The sequence below is a fragment of the Pleurodeles waltl genome, chromosome 1_2 (assembly GCF_031143425.1).
Source record: "Pleurodeles waltl isolate 20211129_DDA chromosome 1_2, aPleWal1.hap1.20221129, whole genome shotgun sequence".
NCBI classification, from domain to species: Eukaryota; Metazoa; Chordata; class Amphibia; order Caudata; family Salamandridae; genus Pleurodeles; species Pleurodeles waltl.
In genome coordinates this window covers 43,265,174-43,281,942 of record NC_090437.1, presented here as the reverse complement: position 1 = coordinate 43,281,942, position 16,769 = coordinate 43,265,174, and the positions used below count along the sequence as shown (strand labels likewise).

The 16,769-nt window shown below is 45.2% G+C and overlaps 1 protein-coding gene across 9 annotated transcripts in view; it reads left to right on the top strand.

The window, feature by feature from the left end:
* The window catches only part of PTPN13 (protein tyrosine phosphatase non-receptor type 13), a 1,045,801-nt gene that overhangs the window by 707,117 nt on the left and 321,915 nt on the right, over positions 1-16,769 (top strand). The gene's annotated exons all lie outside the window — the stretch shown is intronic.

Below are 16,769 nucleotides of genomic sequence, written 5' to 3'. Positions count from 1 at the left end.
CAGGCGCGCGGAGCTATTCAATGCTTATGACTATCATGGAAATACCCCTACGAGAGAACTGGAGTTACAGGTAAGAAACCATTCCTTTTTTGTTGCTCTGACATTTCTCAGACGTGTTAGTGAGCTCCAGGCACCAGGGGCCACTGGTGAAGCTTGAGAGTGGTGGGACTGGGCTTGAACAGGGTGAGAAGGTGGTGGAGATTAGTTAAGGGGGGGCATGGGGATTCATGTTAGAGGTGCACATCATTTTTTGTTTGCTATTTCCTATGCAAATCATGCAGCTGGGACAATTAAATAGGCACAATACCAGGGCTGCGTAAACCTAAATCAATCAACCTCAGCTTCTTTAATCCACTACCAGACACTTCATGGTCCTTCAACTTACTCCTCCAGGTTCCTGCCCTCTCCCCTTCTGACACTTATCCTGTCATTCTCTTCCACTGCCCTTCCCCTTTAGGCGTTTTTCCTTCTCTTGCTCATGGCAAATGTATGATGCAGAAAAATAAGTGCCGGGCCCCAAAAATGAATGCTGGTGGGCCCCACCTGGTAACCACAGACTCGAATTAAGCACTGGACATATAATTTTACTCTCATTAAGGCCTACCTGTTCTAGACCTTGCTGGCACCTACCTGCTCTTTCGCTTTACCCAAGGACCCTCCTTGTAACCACCCTGCCATTCTCCTGAAGGAGGATCTATCTGAAGTTAGTAACTTACTGTGCTACTTCTAAGACACCACCCACTCATCCTTCGTCCTCGTCTCATTCTGCATTTACACAGCACTGCAAATGCAGACGCCTTGTCTATGCGATCTGTCTATTGAAAATGTATACCTTCTTCTATTATCCATTATCAGCGCCTTCAACTGCACCTTGTATCCTGCATGTGATCTGCAAAACTGGCAACACCGCACCAGCCAAAAGCCTTAAAGACTAGACACATCACCCCAGCCAAAATACACTCACAATCCAAACATAGACTCGTAGTACACAACCTAGTGATGAGAACACGAAAAATATATATAATTCAAAATTTCCATAATTCCAAATATAATTTCCAAAAGTAAATAGGAAATAGCTATGATGAATTTCTTGTTCTTAGTCTATCATTGGCAACAAGATACTGCAATGAAGCATTAAATGGCATAACATATAAGAAATTATAGTGTCTTAAAAGGGTACTTCTGATGTGGGAAGTAGAAATCAACTCAACATATACACCTCAGAGGCATATCCCTTTAGAATACTGTAGCTGTCCTTAGGAAATTGCAATATCTTTGTTGATAGGCATCAGAAACAAGTGAAATTCTATTTGCAGAGGAGCTAGACGTGTAATACCATAAAGGTACCCAGCTTCTTATGCAAAGTAATATCTGTTTTTAAGAGCATGCAACTAAGTGACAAAGTGAAGTCAGTGGCGTAACACATGATGATACACCCCACCCCCTACATAATGTTACGCTAGGTCATAGTCTCCCATATCTCACACATATTCATTGGCTAAATGAGGGCCCCATGAAGAGTTAAGGTGTCCCTGAAGTGGTGGCCCTCCTTCACCCATGATGGGGCTGCAGGGGCTTGCATTACACCCCTATGAAAATGTTACAGGGTAATCTCTGCTTGTGAAAATGTTTGTGTGAAATGTAGCTAGTAACAACACCCACTCACGCCGCTGGACACGCTTGACCCCATCTTCTCCGCAAGCCCCCACGTCTCCTTCAACCACACCACCGAACCACACTGGACCGACCACAGATGCGTCCACTTCACCTTCTGAAAACCCACCACACACCACCGCACCCAACAGCTACCACGCCGCTGCTGGGGCAAGGTCACCGGGGACCAACTGACTACCGCCCTCGCCCTGAGACCACCCACCGACCCCACCGACCCTCGCCCTGAGACCACCCACCGACCCAGACACTGCCGCGACCAACCTCACACAGTGGATCAACGACTGCGCCAACACCCTCGCCCCTCTCAAGACCTTTACAACCAACCACACCAACAAGAAAGCCGCCTGGTTCACCGAGGACCTCCGTATCTCCAAGCACACCTGTCGGAAGCTGGAGAAGAAATGGCTCCACGACCGAACACCAGACAACCACACAGCCCTCAAGAGTGCCACCCGCAGACATCACCAACTCATCAGGACCGCCAAGAAGACCGCCTTCAAGGACCGCCTAGACAACAACGCACACAACACCAAAGAACTCTTCAGCATCGTGAAAGAACTCTCCAACCCCAGCTCCATCACCAACGACATCCCGCCATCTCAAGACCTGTGTGACTCCCTGGCCACCTTCTTCCACCGCAAGATCACCGACATCCACGACAGCTTCAACCCCGACCCCCCCTCACCCACCACCGAGTCCACCACCCCTGCCACTACCACTCGCACCAGTCGCCTGACCGTCTGGTCCAGCGTCAGCGACGAAGACACCATCAAAACCATGAACTCCATCCGCTCCAAAACCACTGAGATCATCTGCGGCGTCCCACAGGGATCCTCCCTCAGCCCGACACTGTTCAATATCTACATGGCCCCCCTCGCCCACGTCGCACGACAACACAACCTCAACATCATCTCCTACGCCGACGACACCCAGCTGATCATATCCCTCACCGAAGATCCCGACACCGCCAAAGCTAACCTCCACCGAGGAATGAAGGCCATAGCCGACTGGATGAAGGACAGCAGACTGAAGCTGAACTCAGACAAGACGGAGGTCCTCATTCTCGGACCCACCCCATCAGCCTGGGACGACTCTTGGTGGCCCACGTCACTAGGCACAGCCCCGGAACCCACGGACCACGCACGCAACCTGGGGGTCATCCTCGACTCCACTCTCTCCATGACCAGGCAAGTCAACGCCGTCTCGGCGTCCTGCTTCAACACCCTCCGTATGCTCCGCAGGATCTTCAAATGGATCCCCCTCGACACGAGAAAAAACGTTACCCAGGCCCTCATCACCAACAGACTCGACTACGGGAACGCCCTCTACTCAGGAACTACAAACAAGCTCCTGAGACGACTCCAACGCATCCAGAACGCCTCGGCCCGACTCATCCTCGATGTCCCCCGCCGCAGCCACATCACACTCCACCTGAGAGGCCTGCACTGGCTCCCCATCAACAAAAGGATCACCTTCAAGCTCCTGATCCACGCACACAAAGCACTGCACAACACCGGACCCACCTACCTCAACAACCGACTCAGCTTCCACACCCCCACCCGAAGCCTCCGCTCAGCCAACCTCGCCCTCGCCACAGTCCCCCGCATCCGAAAAACCACCGCCGGTGGCAGATCCTTCTCCTACCTCGCCGCCAAGACCTGGAACACTCTCCCCACCATCCTACGACAGACCCAGGACCTGCTGGTCTTCAGAAGACTCCTCAAGACCTGGCTCTTCGACCAGTAGCACCCCCCCTCCCCAGCGCCTTGAGACCCTTGCGGGTATGTAGCGCGCTTTACAAATGCAGTGATTGATTGATTGATTGATAGCTCACAGATTGCTTCACCAATCCACTACTACCACATTGCCCCCTTCCGGAAGTCCACCTCTGCTGGTAAAGAATCCATTCAGTGTAACTCTGAAGGTCTGCACATCTGCTGGAATCTTCACTGGAATTATTTGTGATTTCCAAGGCTAGTGCTAAAGTCTGTCTCTGATTTGGCTTTTACACTGTCCTAACACTGACATTCTTCAAGGGCAATATTTCTTTCATTTCTTAGTTCTTCATCAAAGCTGGAGCCAGTCACTCATCAGTAGATTTTCCATTGTTGGCTTCGGGATGTTCATAAGCCATGCTATCCTTTACCAGCTGCTTTGTCCAGGACAGACACTTTACTACATGTACCGGGGGTCTGTGGGTCCAACAGAATCATGTCACAATACTGCGTATTTAAAAGAATTACTTGATTTATCCTCATTCTAATGCAAGGCCACTAGCTGGACTTAAACTACCTGGAAAATCACATCTCCAGGTAAGGATAAACATACTTTCATCGCCTCCCTCTTTCTGGGGCCTCTCTCAGCCATGCCATAAAAGTCTGTTTCCTTGCGCTTTGATGTTACTCTGCCATTAGACAGGCTACAGCCCGCATGCATGCCTCTTAGTCGCACTTCAGCATCCAGAACATAACAACCATTTGCATTTTTATAATAATAGTCCCTTTTGCCCCTCGTTTTTGGCTTTTTGCAGTTGCCCCAGGGCAGGGATGTCCAACGTAGGTGCAACAGGGCCAAATAAAATGTATGTCAGATTTTTAGCATAATCACTGGCAATATGGACATGGTTCTATTGAGATTAACTGCACGTACATTGATTTTATGTGGATATCCTGAAACTCTGGCAGGGGTTAGGCCCTCCAGGGCCTGCGTTGGACACCCCTGATCAAGGACAGGTATCGTACAGATGGTAAATACGTAATTAGCGGTTTATGAATCCTTGCTGTGAGGATGAGAAAGAACTGCCCCCCAAAACATCTCAACACTTCAGTCATGCCTTCAAGTCCACCAAAACAGACATGATGCCCCATCACAGTCTGTGTTTATCCTTAATGCAGGAATTCTAACTCTCCTGAAGCACCTGCCCATTCGGCCAAATTGAAGAGGTTAATGGGCAGGCCCAAAAACAGCAATGCGCAGAAAGATAAAGGCCCAGAAGAAGCAGAGCAGTGATTCAGCGATCCCTGATAAAAACGTGAAAAGAATACATTTGGCACAACAAGACGCAGGCAGCAGGGCCACTGCAAGATGGTGCCTGCTGACGCGTGGCTCTAAGAGCAGAAATGGAGTATGGCAACAGGCTTACAGGGCAAATGTGCACACACTCAATAATGTTTAGGGATTTGCTGGAAAACAGCTGGATCCAAGGTAACTTAGGCCGACAAATACATTTATATTGACCTGGATAACTGTCTTCAACATATTGGTGGCCAGCCAGGCCCACTTACCAACTACTTTTCCGTTACTTACCACGTCTGGTGGTGGTCAGCTCAAAGGGTGGGGGGCTGCATGGCACTGTCATGACTAGAGGGAATTTTCAAGTCTATGCTAACAGACTTACCACCTTGTCTGCACCTCAGCTGCCAGTGAAACCACACACACTGGAGCTCAACCGGTGTCCACGGTCCTGTAGCGCAGAAAGCAGACATCTGGAGTCTGCACAGTGTGTTTTCAAAACTGATGATAAACTGCACAGACTCAATTTCTCTGCATCACACTTGCAGCCTCTACCCCACCCTTTCCCAACTCGTCACAGGATAGGACAAACCTCTCCCTGTGACAAGTTGGGAAAGGGTGGGGTGACCATGCCCTCAACTCCCAGATTGACGTGAATCCCCTGGCATTAAAGGGCTTCAGCCTGAAGCTCCCAGGGCTAACTTTAACCCCACAACATCAGGGAGTGGAGACTGGTCCTCTAGGCTATGTATTTGCCGAACTGATTACCTCACAGGCCTCAGGGCTGTAAGATCATCAGCTGGGCAAATACTGTAGATTTTGAACATCACTGGCAATATGTCACACATGAATCATCACAGCAACAAACAAATAAGGAATGTGTGGGGCAGTAAGCAGCAACTCAGACTTCAAGCAAGAGATGCGCATGCATGTTTTTGAATTTCGGTAATGGCCTGCCCTGGGGGTGAAAGTAAAGGGGGCGAAGCCCTGACTCCCTTGACCAGAAACCCCCCCCTCTGCCAGGCACTAACCTTGTAAGACCATTCTTCCAAATTCATAGACACAAGGTGGTTCTTCACACTAATCTGAAGTTTCTCCCTAAAGTGGTCTCTCAACTCCATATTAATTAATCCATTGAGTTACCAGTATTCTTTCCACAACCTGACTCATTTGCCGAAAGAGCCCTTCACACTCTAGACGTTAAACATGCATTAATGTTCTACATTGACAGAACTGAAGAGTTTAGGAAGACTAAACAGCTCTTGGTAGCCTTCTCACTACCTCATATAGGCAAGCCAGTATTTAAGAACGGCATAGCTAGGTGCATAGTAAAATATATTCAAACCTGTTATTCTAAAGCAAAAAGACAACTTCTTGTTATTCCCAGAGCACACTGTACCAGAAAGCAGGCAGCCACTATGGCTTTCCTTGGAAATATACCCATAGCTGATGTTTGTAAGGCAGCTATATGGTCTACCCCACATACATTACAAAACTTGCAAGCTAATGTAGGCAAAGCAGTACTAAGAACCCTTTTCCAGTCAAACTGCAACCTCCACAGGCTAGTCACCGCTTTCATGGAGGGACTGCTTTACAGTCTATGAAGAGCATGTGTATCTACAGCCACACATGCCATCAAACACAAAAATGCTACGTACCCAGTAAGCATTTGTTCATGGCATGTAGTGCTGTAGATTCACATGCTCCCTCCCTCCTCCCCGGGTGCCTGTGGCCGTTTCAGTTACTTTATACTTGTATGTAGTTGTACATATATAGTTACATTTGCATGCACAACTTTCTCTATACTTCCGCTACACTTTTTTTCTCACCCACTTGCGGGAAAACCAGCTAACAAAGGAGTTGATGACCATGCGCAGTATCACTGAGAAGGGGTCAACCCTCAATCCTGTGATACAAAAACGCTTCTTTGAAGAAAAGCAACTTGCAACCCTCTGAACCCAATACTAGTTGGCAGGAGTTTACAGAGCATGTGAATCTACAGCACTGCATGCCATGAACAGATGCTTACTGGGTAAGTAACATTTTCCTTTTGACTTGTGAATGAGAGTAGTGTCAGTAGGTTTCTCTCTGAGCTACACGCCTCTATCAAAGAAACAGTTGGGGCAGCCCTACCCATAGCAGATGAATTTGTGCCTACTTAGGCTGTCCTGTTTTCATTGTTATTTTTGTGTGGATTTCATTGATGTTTTCTCAGGGTTTTTTAAACCTTTTGAAAAATGTTTCAGGTTTATTCAGCTGTCTAACCCCCAAAATAGACCAAAATTTGTTTTTCCAATGTTTACAAAATGTATTGTTTTTTGCAGTGATTGTTATGAAGCACCTATTTCATTTAAAGGAGTCGTAAATCAGGGTATGCAGTGTCTTCCCATTGGAAGTGTAGCCAGTGGACTTATGTTAGAATGTTTTAAGCATAGACATTTTGTGTATTCCACTCACGCTCACATCTTTTTACCCTCTCCTGCATCTCATTACCTTTCACACTCGCTCTGTCAGAAATCTGTATTTTTTTACAGGACTAATAATGGATTACACAATATCCATGCTATATTCACATGTTTTTGATAAACAAATTCCTGCACACGGTTGGGGCCATTCACCTACTTAGTGAATATTATGGCACTGTAGCGGTGATCAACCCTGACAACAGCATAATGCCTTGCAAATCCTTTAAAATCTTGAATTACACTAGCTTAATGTGTAGCTCTACATTCTTAGGCACCTGAAACTTGGTGCTTTACGCATGTTCCCCATTGTTTTTCTGCACTCCTTGCCTGACTACATTAAGGTGGTGCAGCTGTTGTGTGGACATGCATAACCACCAAGTGTCCTCATGGTGAATGTCTTCCTTTAAGTCAGTCCTGACCTTTTAACATACATCACATTGTATTTTGGTACTTGAACTTTTGATGTTAACATTGCGATTATGGGTTTAAAAAAAAAACAGCAGTATAGTGCAGTTTGGTAAAATCCAGGATTAACTGAAGGTATCACACGTCAATGGGACACCTGGCACCAATGAATTGTGTTAGTATGTGGAAAGCCTTGTATCCTGTTTAAAGCCTGAGGTGTTTTGAATGTGACTTCCTATTTCTTGTTATAAAAGGCAGCTGATATATCAAAGGCTTTTACCCATTCTGCGTCTGTGGGTGAGTGTGATTATACATATTGGCCAAGATTCCTATATATCAGCCATTACACTAATCAGTGAAAGAATTAAACACTGCCAAAAGATTAAACACAATATTAATATCCCCAGACTTCTACATTGTATAAAGTAATTAGATCAGACCTAAAACATGGTGCTAAACCCTGCTCTTTTAATACGAGCACTCAAAACTTGAGGAAACAAAAGGAAAAATAACAAATATGTTTGATAGCATGTGTGGCTGTAGATGTACATGCCCTGCATACTTCTGCCATCTAGTGTTGGGTTCAGAGAGTTAGAACTTCTTTTTCTTCAAGAACCATTTTCGAGTCATGGGATCGAGGTGATCCTCTTTTTTGGTGAAACTGCACATGGGCATTGAGTCCTTTGTTAGTTAGTTTTCTCTCTGCTGTCAGGTTTGGGCGTGTATTTCTTCGTTCTGTCTTTGACTTGCTCCTGTCTGAAACTTTCTTTCAGTCCATCCTTTGTTCCACTGAATTGTTATTTCGGTCCCATTGTCCATCTCGCATTTGTACTTACAAGCTCGTCAAGTCTAGTATTGGTCAGCCACCCTTCAGGTCGGTCCTCACCCAGCCTCGGTTCTACCTCCTTGCGGCACTGAAGAAAATGCTGAACTGATGGAACTGACGATATTCTGTTTCTGCCCTCAGAACCACTCCAAGTTCCCCCTTACTGCCCATCACCAGGCGTGTACCTTGTGCCTCTCACTGGATCACCAGGAGGCTACCTGCAGCATCTGCTGATTGTTGAGATTAAAGAAGACCCTCTGGGACCAAAGAGTGCGCAGGTTGGAGATGGCTCATAAATCCTCAAAAGACACCCCGGACATCTTTGGAGAAGAAAACTCGCAGGAGGAGCCCGAACAGGAGGAGGTTGTCTCCATTGAAGATTCGGACTGCGACATTCAGTCTAACATTGAGAGCCACGAGGTAACATTGGTGCAACAACCTCTGGCCCAAGCACCTCACCTCATGTCCCTACTAAGACTCATAAAAAAGCCCTTACTGAGGTCACCGGACCACCACTTCCACCAGGCCATGGTCAGTCTCGGAAGGACATTTCGACTGCCCTGCACATCGGCTTGGCACCGAAAAGAACAAAGATTACTGCTGCATCTTTGGTATCAAACAACACCATTTTGGGCCGAATGTCAACCACCAAATACTTGGAACCAACTTTATTGGCTCCCAACGAAGCTGCTAAGTATCAGTTTTGGCATAGAAAAAGGTCCACCAACCAAAATCATCAGTACTGAAAACTCAAGACACTACTTCTTCGGAACAATTAGATTCTAGTCAATTCTCCACTACACCATCAGCTTTTCAGCTGATACTAAAAACCATGGACCCTAAACAGCGCAGGTTGAATATTCAAGAAGGGACAAGACATATTGAGGATTCCCCCTCTGTTAAGTTTAAGAGGAAGCTAAATTTCCAGGCCTTGGACACCTCACCACCTCGTGAAAAGACCTTAAAGGATAAGACCGCCATTTCTTTAACTAACCCTTTACCTCCTCCTCCTGGCCCACACCATTCACCACCCCGCTTCCTTTCCACCTACCTCTCCTTTTTGTTCTCCTGCCTCTCCTACTGCAGGAGACCTCACCCCTCAGAGTTCTCCTTTGTTTGTAGAGGAATACTTAAGGGACACACATCCAGACCCAGACCCTTGGGACTCTTATGATCCAGATCTTTTTATTGACACGTATCCAGACTTATATCCTGCATGACCCTCTCCTCCAGAGGATACTACTAGCTACCAAACAGGTAATTGATGGGGTAGCCGCTTATCAGAATGTGCACAAAGACCAAATAGAGCAGGGCTTTTTGTTTGATACCCTCACCACCACCCACAGAGACATTCAGTTCCTCCCTATGCTCCCAGGGATGCTTCGTCACACAGACATCGTCCTTAAAGAGCCTGTCCGCTCTAGGATTATAACACCCAGAGTCGGCAAGAAATACAAGCCTGCACCTTCCGACCCACTATTCATCATGTCTCAGGTCACACCAGTCTCAATAGTTGCTACCACCGCCAGAAAGAGAGCTAACAGCCAAACTACTGGAGACTCACCTTCACCAGAAAAGGAGCACAAGATGCTCTATGTGGCAGGAGAGTGACTGCACAAGTGGCAAACCATTAGCATATTGTTAGTTCACAAGAGTTGCTCTCTAGGTACCACCGGGCTTCTGAGATTTGATGGAGAAGCTCCTGCAATATCTCCCGGATGAGCACTGAAAATTAGGCCATCAGATTGTTTCAGAGGGGCAAACAATCATGAACAATGCAATCCGGTGTGCATTAGATGCCACCGATACAGCTGAACATGGGATAAACACCAGCATCTTATTGAGAAGGCATGCATGGCTTAGATGCTCAGGCTTCAAGCCAGAAGTTCAACAAGTGGTGCTTAATATGCCTTTTGACCTCTTTTTGTCCCTCAAGTTGACTCCACACTTGGGAAAGTAAAAAAAGATATGGATACCACAGAGTCTAGGGGGGCTGTTGAGTCCAAAATACAGTTTTTTTTTTCCATCCCCCGTCATACAGAGGCAGTTATAGAACATCAACAACCTCTGACCCATGCACCTCCCATACTAAACAAGCCTCAACCTCTTACTCTCGAGATAGAGGCAATAATTTGAGGCAGGGGTAAGAGCACTACCACCAGTCGCTCACCCTCCTCAGGAAAACATTGACTATGTACATCACACCAAACCCCACATCGGACCTATAGGGGGTCACCTTTGGCATTATCAAACTCAGTGGACAGACATAACATCAGACCTATGGGTCCTCTCCATTATCCAACATGGTTATTGTCTGGAGCTTACTCCCACACCTCCAACATTGCCCCTTGCACACACAGGTTATCTCAAGAACATCTGGCCATTCCAAAAGAAGAAGTGAAGTCTCTACTGCTCAAAGGGGCCATGGAGCCTGTCCCATTACAATACCAGGTAACAGGGGTATACTCCTTATGCTTCCTCATCGCCAAAAAGGACAGGTCACTGATACCCATACTGGATCTCGACCCCTAAACCTCTACATTCTTTCAAAACACTTTAAAATGGTTACTCTTCAGGATGTTATTCCACTCCTTCAACAAGGCGACTTCATGGCGGCTCTAGACCTGAAGGATGCCTACTTCCCCATCCACTCTGCACACCCCAAATACCTTAGATTTGCAATCGCAGGAAAACATTATCAATTTGAAGATCTCGATTTTGGGGGTCACAACCGCTCCCAGGGTATTTACCAAGTGCCTAGCCGTTGTCGCAGCACATCTCAGAAGACAGAAAATACATGTGTTCCCTTATCTAGACAACTGGCTCATCAAAGCCAGCACACTGCAGCTGTGTCAATCTCACACTTAAACCACAGTAAAAATTAGGGTTCACAATCAACTTTTTCAAATCCCACCTACAACCTCTTCAAGTACAGCCGTATCTAGGAGCCAGTCTCCGTGCGAAGCTGGGGTTAGCATACCCCAATCCAGCCAGCATTCACAGTTTCCAGCATATTCTTCCTCCGTTTCAGGAGAACCACACTGATCTTCGGGATGATGGCATCGCGTATTGCCATCGTCCTTCATGCCAGACTCCACATGCGCCCACTACAGCAATGTCTATCTTGTCAGTGGTCTCAGTCACAGTGTCACCTTCAGAGTAGTGTTGCTAGACCACAAAACTTAGCTCTCTCTGCGATAGTGGAACTCCACCTACCTATTAAAAGGGTGACTTTTTCAAGCCCCTGTGCGTCAGCTCACTCTGACCTTTTCGCCACAGTAGGAAGTGCAAAATGCCCAAGCTTTGTATCTAGGTACCCTCACCCTCTGTCCAAGGGCAATGCTGTGTGGACGACCTGGTCAGGAATATTTGCCTATGCTTTTCCAGCTCTCCCTCTCATTTCATTTCTGGTTCGGAAACTCAGACATTTCTCACCATGATCCTGGTAGCTCCCACTCGGGCACATCAGCCACGGATCACAACATTTCTGGTTCCCATGAAAAGCTCCCCAACAAGACTCACCTCCTCGCACAGGATGAAGGACAATCCAGACCCCAGGTCACTCAACCTTGCGATATGACTCCTGCAGTCATAGAGTTTGGTTACCTCCAGTTACCTTCTGAGTGTATGGAGATTCTTAAGGAAGCTCGTAGGCCAACAACTAGAGCATGTTACGCAGCAAAATGCAAACGTTTTGTTTGCTATTGTCAATCCAAAAATACTGACCCCATTTAAGCATCTGTCCAAGATATTGTTTGCTATTTGCTTTACTTGCAAAAGGGAACCTTGGCTTATTCTGCAATCCGACTACATCTTGCAGCCAAAACTGTGTATTTACAAAACAGACAACATACTCCTCTTTTCAGAATACTAGTTATTAAAGCCTTCATGGAAGAAATTAAGAGTAATCTCGCCTAAACTACCCCCAGTCTCATCCTGGAATCTTAATATAGTACTCACAAGGCCATTGGACCCTCCTTTTGAGCCACTTCATTCATGTTCCTTTCTTGGAAAGTGGCTTTTTTTAGTTTGTAATACATCACTAAGACGTGTAGTTGCCCTCCAGGCATTCCCTGTAGGAGAACCTTTCTTTCAAATACACAAAGACAAGGTAGTCCTCCGTACAAACCCAAGGCTCCTACCTAAAGTAGTTTCTTAATTCCACATCAATCAAACCATTGAGTCACAGGTTTTCTTTATGCAGCCTGACTCAGTGGCAGAAAGAGTGCTCCATACTTTAGATGTCAAAAGGGCACTCATGTATTACATTGACAGGACTAAAGAATTTAGGAAAACAAAACAGCTTTGTGTAGCTTTTTCAGCACCACATGAGGTAATGCAATCTCAGAAAATAGCATTCCTAGGTGGATCGTTCAGCGCATACAAACCTGCTATCCTAGAGCACATTCTACTAGGAATAAAGGTGCCACTATGGCATTCTTGGGAAGCATTCCTTTAGCTGACATTTGTAAAGCAGCTACTTGGTTTACACCGCACACTTTCACAAAGCATTACTGTGCAGATGTACTAGCACGTCAGCAAGTCAGTGCATGCCAGTGTAGGACTGGCTGTCCTGAGAACACTTTTTCAGACAACTGCATCTCCCACAGGCTAGCCACCCCATTTATGGATGAACTGCGTTAGTCTATGCAAAGCATGTGCATGTACAGCCACACGTGCAATTGAACAGAAAATATTACTTAGACAGTAGGCATCTGTTCATGGCATGTAGTGCTGTAGATTCACATGCGCCTTCCCTCCTCCCCTGATGCCTGTGGCCATTACAATTACCCTAATAATTGTATATATTTGTACATATGTACATACTCTTGCATGGACATCTCTTTATCCATACTACTTCTATACTCTCATCCGCCTCCGAGGAACAATCTAACAAAGTACTCCATGCCCATGCGCAGTATCACAGAGGTGTAGCCACTTGATCCTGTGACTCAAAAATGCTTCTAGAAGAAAAACAACTTGTAGCACTCCGAACCCAACACTAGATAACGAAAGTATGCAAAGCATGTGGCTCTACAGCAGAGCGTACCACGAACAGATGTCTACTAGGTAAGTATCATTTTCCTTTAATGACATCCCTAAAGAACAACCCTCACGCAGAATAGTCGTAGACTAATCTTTCTTGCTGCTATCTTTTGTAACAAAGTTACATTGTGTTGGTTCTCTCAGAAATCTATAAAAAGGACTCATTCTCACACTTTCTTTTCTTTGGCTGACATTTTAGTTTGTGATTGTGCAAGTGTTTATCAGTGTTTATATATTGACACTGATGCTGGCCGTTCCCCTTTCGGTGGGGTTTTACATATATTATAGGTTTAAACTTAAAACAGGATAGCCTACGCATACAACAGGGCTCTGTATTATCACTGACCGCCCCCAACCATGAGAGAGATAATCCCATTATATAAGACCTTCCAGTACAAACCTTCATGTCGAAGGAGAGAGCTGAACTAAACCCTCCCCAACTCCGCAGTGGAGATACAACAAGCTATCACCTCAGTGCCCTCCGGTAAAGCCCTCAGGTAAAACCCCTGGCTCACAACGTATACGCCTCTCTAATTACCCCTCATCTACTTTTACTGCATGAGGATTCTTTCAATAAACGTTTGCTTCCTAGCGATCTACAAGGAGAAACCGTAACAGTCATTCTTAAACAGTCAAACTCCCAGCAGAGCGTGCCCCTTAACACAGTTTAACATTAACAAATATAGAATCTAAAATCTTTGCTAAAATCAGGGCCACTCGCCTTGCTAGGGTGGTGCAATCTTCAGTCCATGCAGACTAAAATGGTTTTATACCCAACAGGAGCACCGTCAATAAAAGCAGATATGGGACACCCTATATTCCATTGGAACTTAAGTAATTGAGACCATATAAACAAAGCAACATTCCGATTAGAGTCACTTAAAAGGCTTTGCAATATTTGTGCAGGGGCTAACATGCTTAGAGATCCTGCTAACACTAAAAAGAATTACACAATCCACACTGTACAAGTTAATCAATAATCAATTGGTTGTTTATGTATATACATGTATACACATATATTATTGCTAAAATTCAAATGAGAGAGTAGGTGCTATGAATGACGGTGCAGTGCTAGTGACAAGTAAGTGTATAAACCAAACCGAAAAACACAATACAGTACAGCGCACATAACATATAGTATAGAAAGTGCTACCTAAACCAAACAGACATAGCAATAATCATTGCATCCAACCCAAGCAACATTGAGGATTTCTCAGTGTCCGGTATCATATGTAACCTTGGTTGAGGCTAAGTCAATGTTTCAACCCTTGACTATTATTTAGATGGGGCCTTCCTCAGGACAGAAAAAGTAGCAACCTAAAGGAAGATATAGGAACTGTCAATGTCTACTCATAAATAATGTAAATAACATAAAGTCCTAGGTGAGTGACACCATAACACATCTCATCTGACCAAAGACCTATATCAAACAAAATAAAGGACTATGACTGGGATCACTAATAACCTGAGAAAGAAAAAATACAAATAATAGTACAGATGTATTTCAAAGACCGATTAATGTGAAAAAGAGATGCAGAGAGAGGGTCAGAGTAAAGACTAACATTTATTAGCTGGAAAGTGCCTGTCAGAATAGGACCATCAGGGTATGACTCAAAGAGTGGCAACATAATCAAAGTTTGTGGAATTCCAAAACATCTTCCTGCATGCATCAGTCCACATTCAAAACAATGCAAATAAGTGCAACATGATGTCAATCACACACTGAACCCCTGCAAGTACCAGACTTGGTGGTATGCTCTGACCAGTCTCCAGCTTCAATGTGAGAAACAGCTCCCCTCCTGAGTGAAAGAATAGCACGCAGTTGTGACAACATGCCGATCTCAGAACATGCTTAAAAGCATCTCTGTACAAGTGCTAATAAACATCTGACAAAATACAGCTAAGTGCTCAAAAAGTTATTTAATAAGGATGGAAAAGTACTCAAATGAGTCCAAGACGTACCTTCTACGAGTGCCAAACCTCTTTCAGGATTCCGCCAATAACACAAGCATAATGGCTGTTACAGACTGAGCCTCACAGGGCCCATACTTGAAGCTGTGCAAGGACTCATATCCACTATATCATCCCTAAGTGGGTCACTGTTAACCAGATCTGCATTCTGGGTACAAAGTGCTATTCAAACATTCTGGTGTTAGAGGTAAAATAATTCCACAAAATCACATACAATTAGTAAAATTCTTCCAAAGAATCACATAAAAGTAGTAGAATAAATACTTCATAATGCTTAATGTGGAAAAAATACACAGGCGTCTTTAATAATAAAAGGACTGCAACCACTCGAGAGATGTATCTAGGGGTGGCAAAAGTATGTGGGACGAAGAAAATAGTTAACATGTACCTGAGCATGTCAGACCGAACTGTGCATAGCCACCATCTGTTGTTTAGTCTTGAGGCCCCCTTTTGCAAGCTCATAGTTATATAACAATAGAAAGAGGACTTACTGTGAACTGTTAAGAGGTAACCTCTGTCCAAATAGTATAAAACCTTTTAAGTGATTTCCTTTGGAATGTTGTTTTGTATGTATGGACAACAGGAACACCAGGCATGGTCTGCACCATCTGCATCTGAACAAATTACTAGAGGATTGCGCCCTTCTGGTGGATATGACACAGTACACTGGCCTTTTTTACTAGCAGTCCTTCGTAAGATGTAATTTGGTCCTCCATTCCTGCATTGGGTTGAAACCCATTACACTGGTCTGTGGGCACAGGCTTGGGTTAAAGCAGTATTGTCTCCCTTTTTCCCCATAGAGAGAGGCACATGTCAGGGTTACCATTGTCTCCATTACTTTTCACTTCGGAGATGGAGCAGCTCACAGAGCTAAAAAGAGTGAATCCCTGCGTGCAGGTTTTTAGGTGGGGAACAGGGGGACTCAGATAAAATCTCTTTTCATGCAGACAACATGACTCTCTATGTACAACAACTCCACATCATAATCCTTCACCTTGTCGAACTTCTGCAAGATGAGCTGGGGAAAACCTTCTACGGTCCCAGTACACGAAGAAGCACAGATAGCATTGACAAGACTAGACACCAATTGGCAGGAGATGGCATGTGTTACCTTGGCATGACTATTGACCTTTCCCAGCAGCAGTACTGGGATTTAAACATACTTACACTACTGTCAATGGTGAAAAAAGACCTCAGGGAATGGGCTTTTCTGAAACTCACTATGAATGGGACAGGCCATTGAATTGGTCTCCCTTCCTCTCTTTCCCTATGTCCTCCAACATTATACCTTCATATTGCCACCTACATTATTTACCATTTGCAGTTTCAAATCAGCATTTTCCTTTGGGTGGTTAAAATTCCTCAGTCTT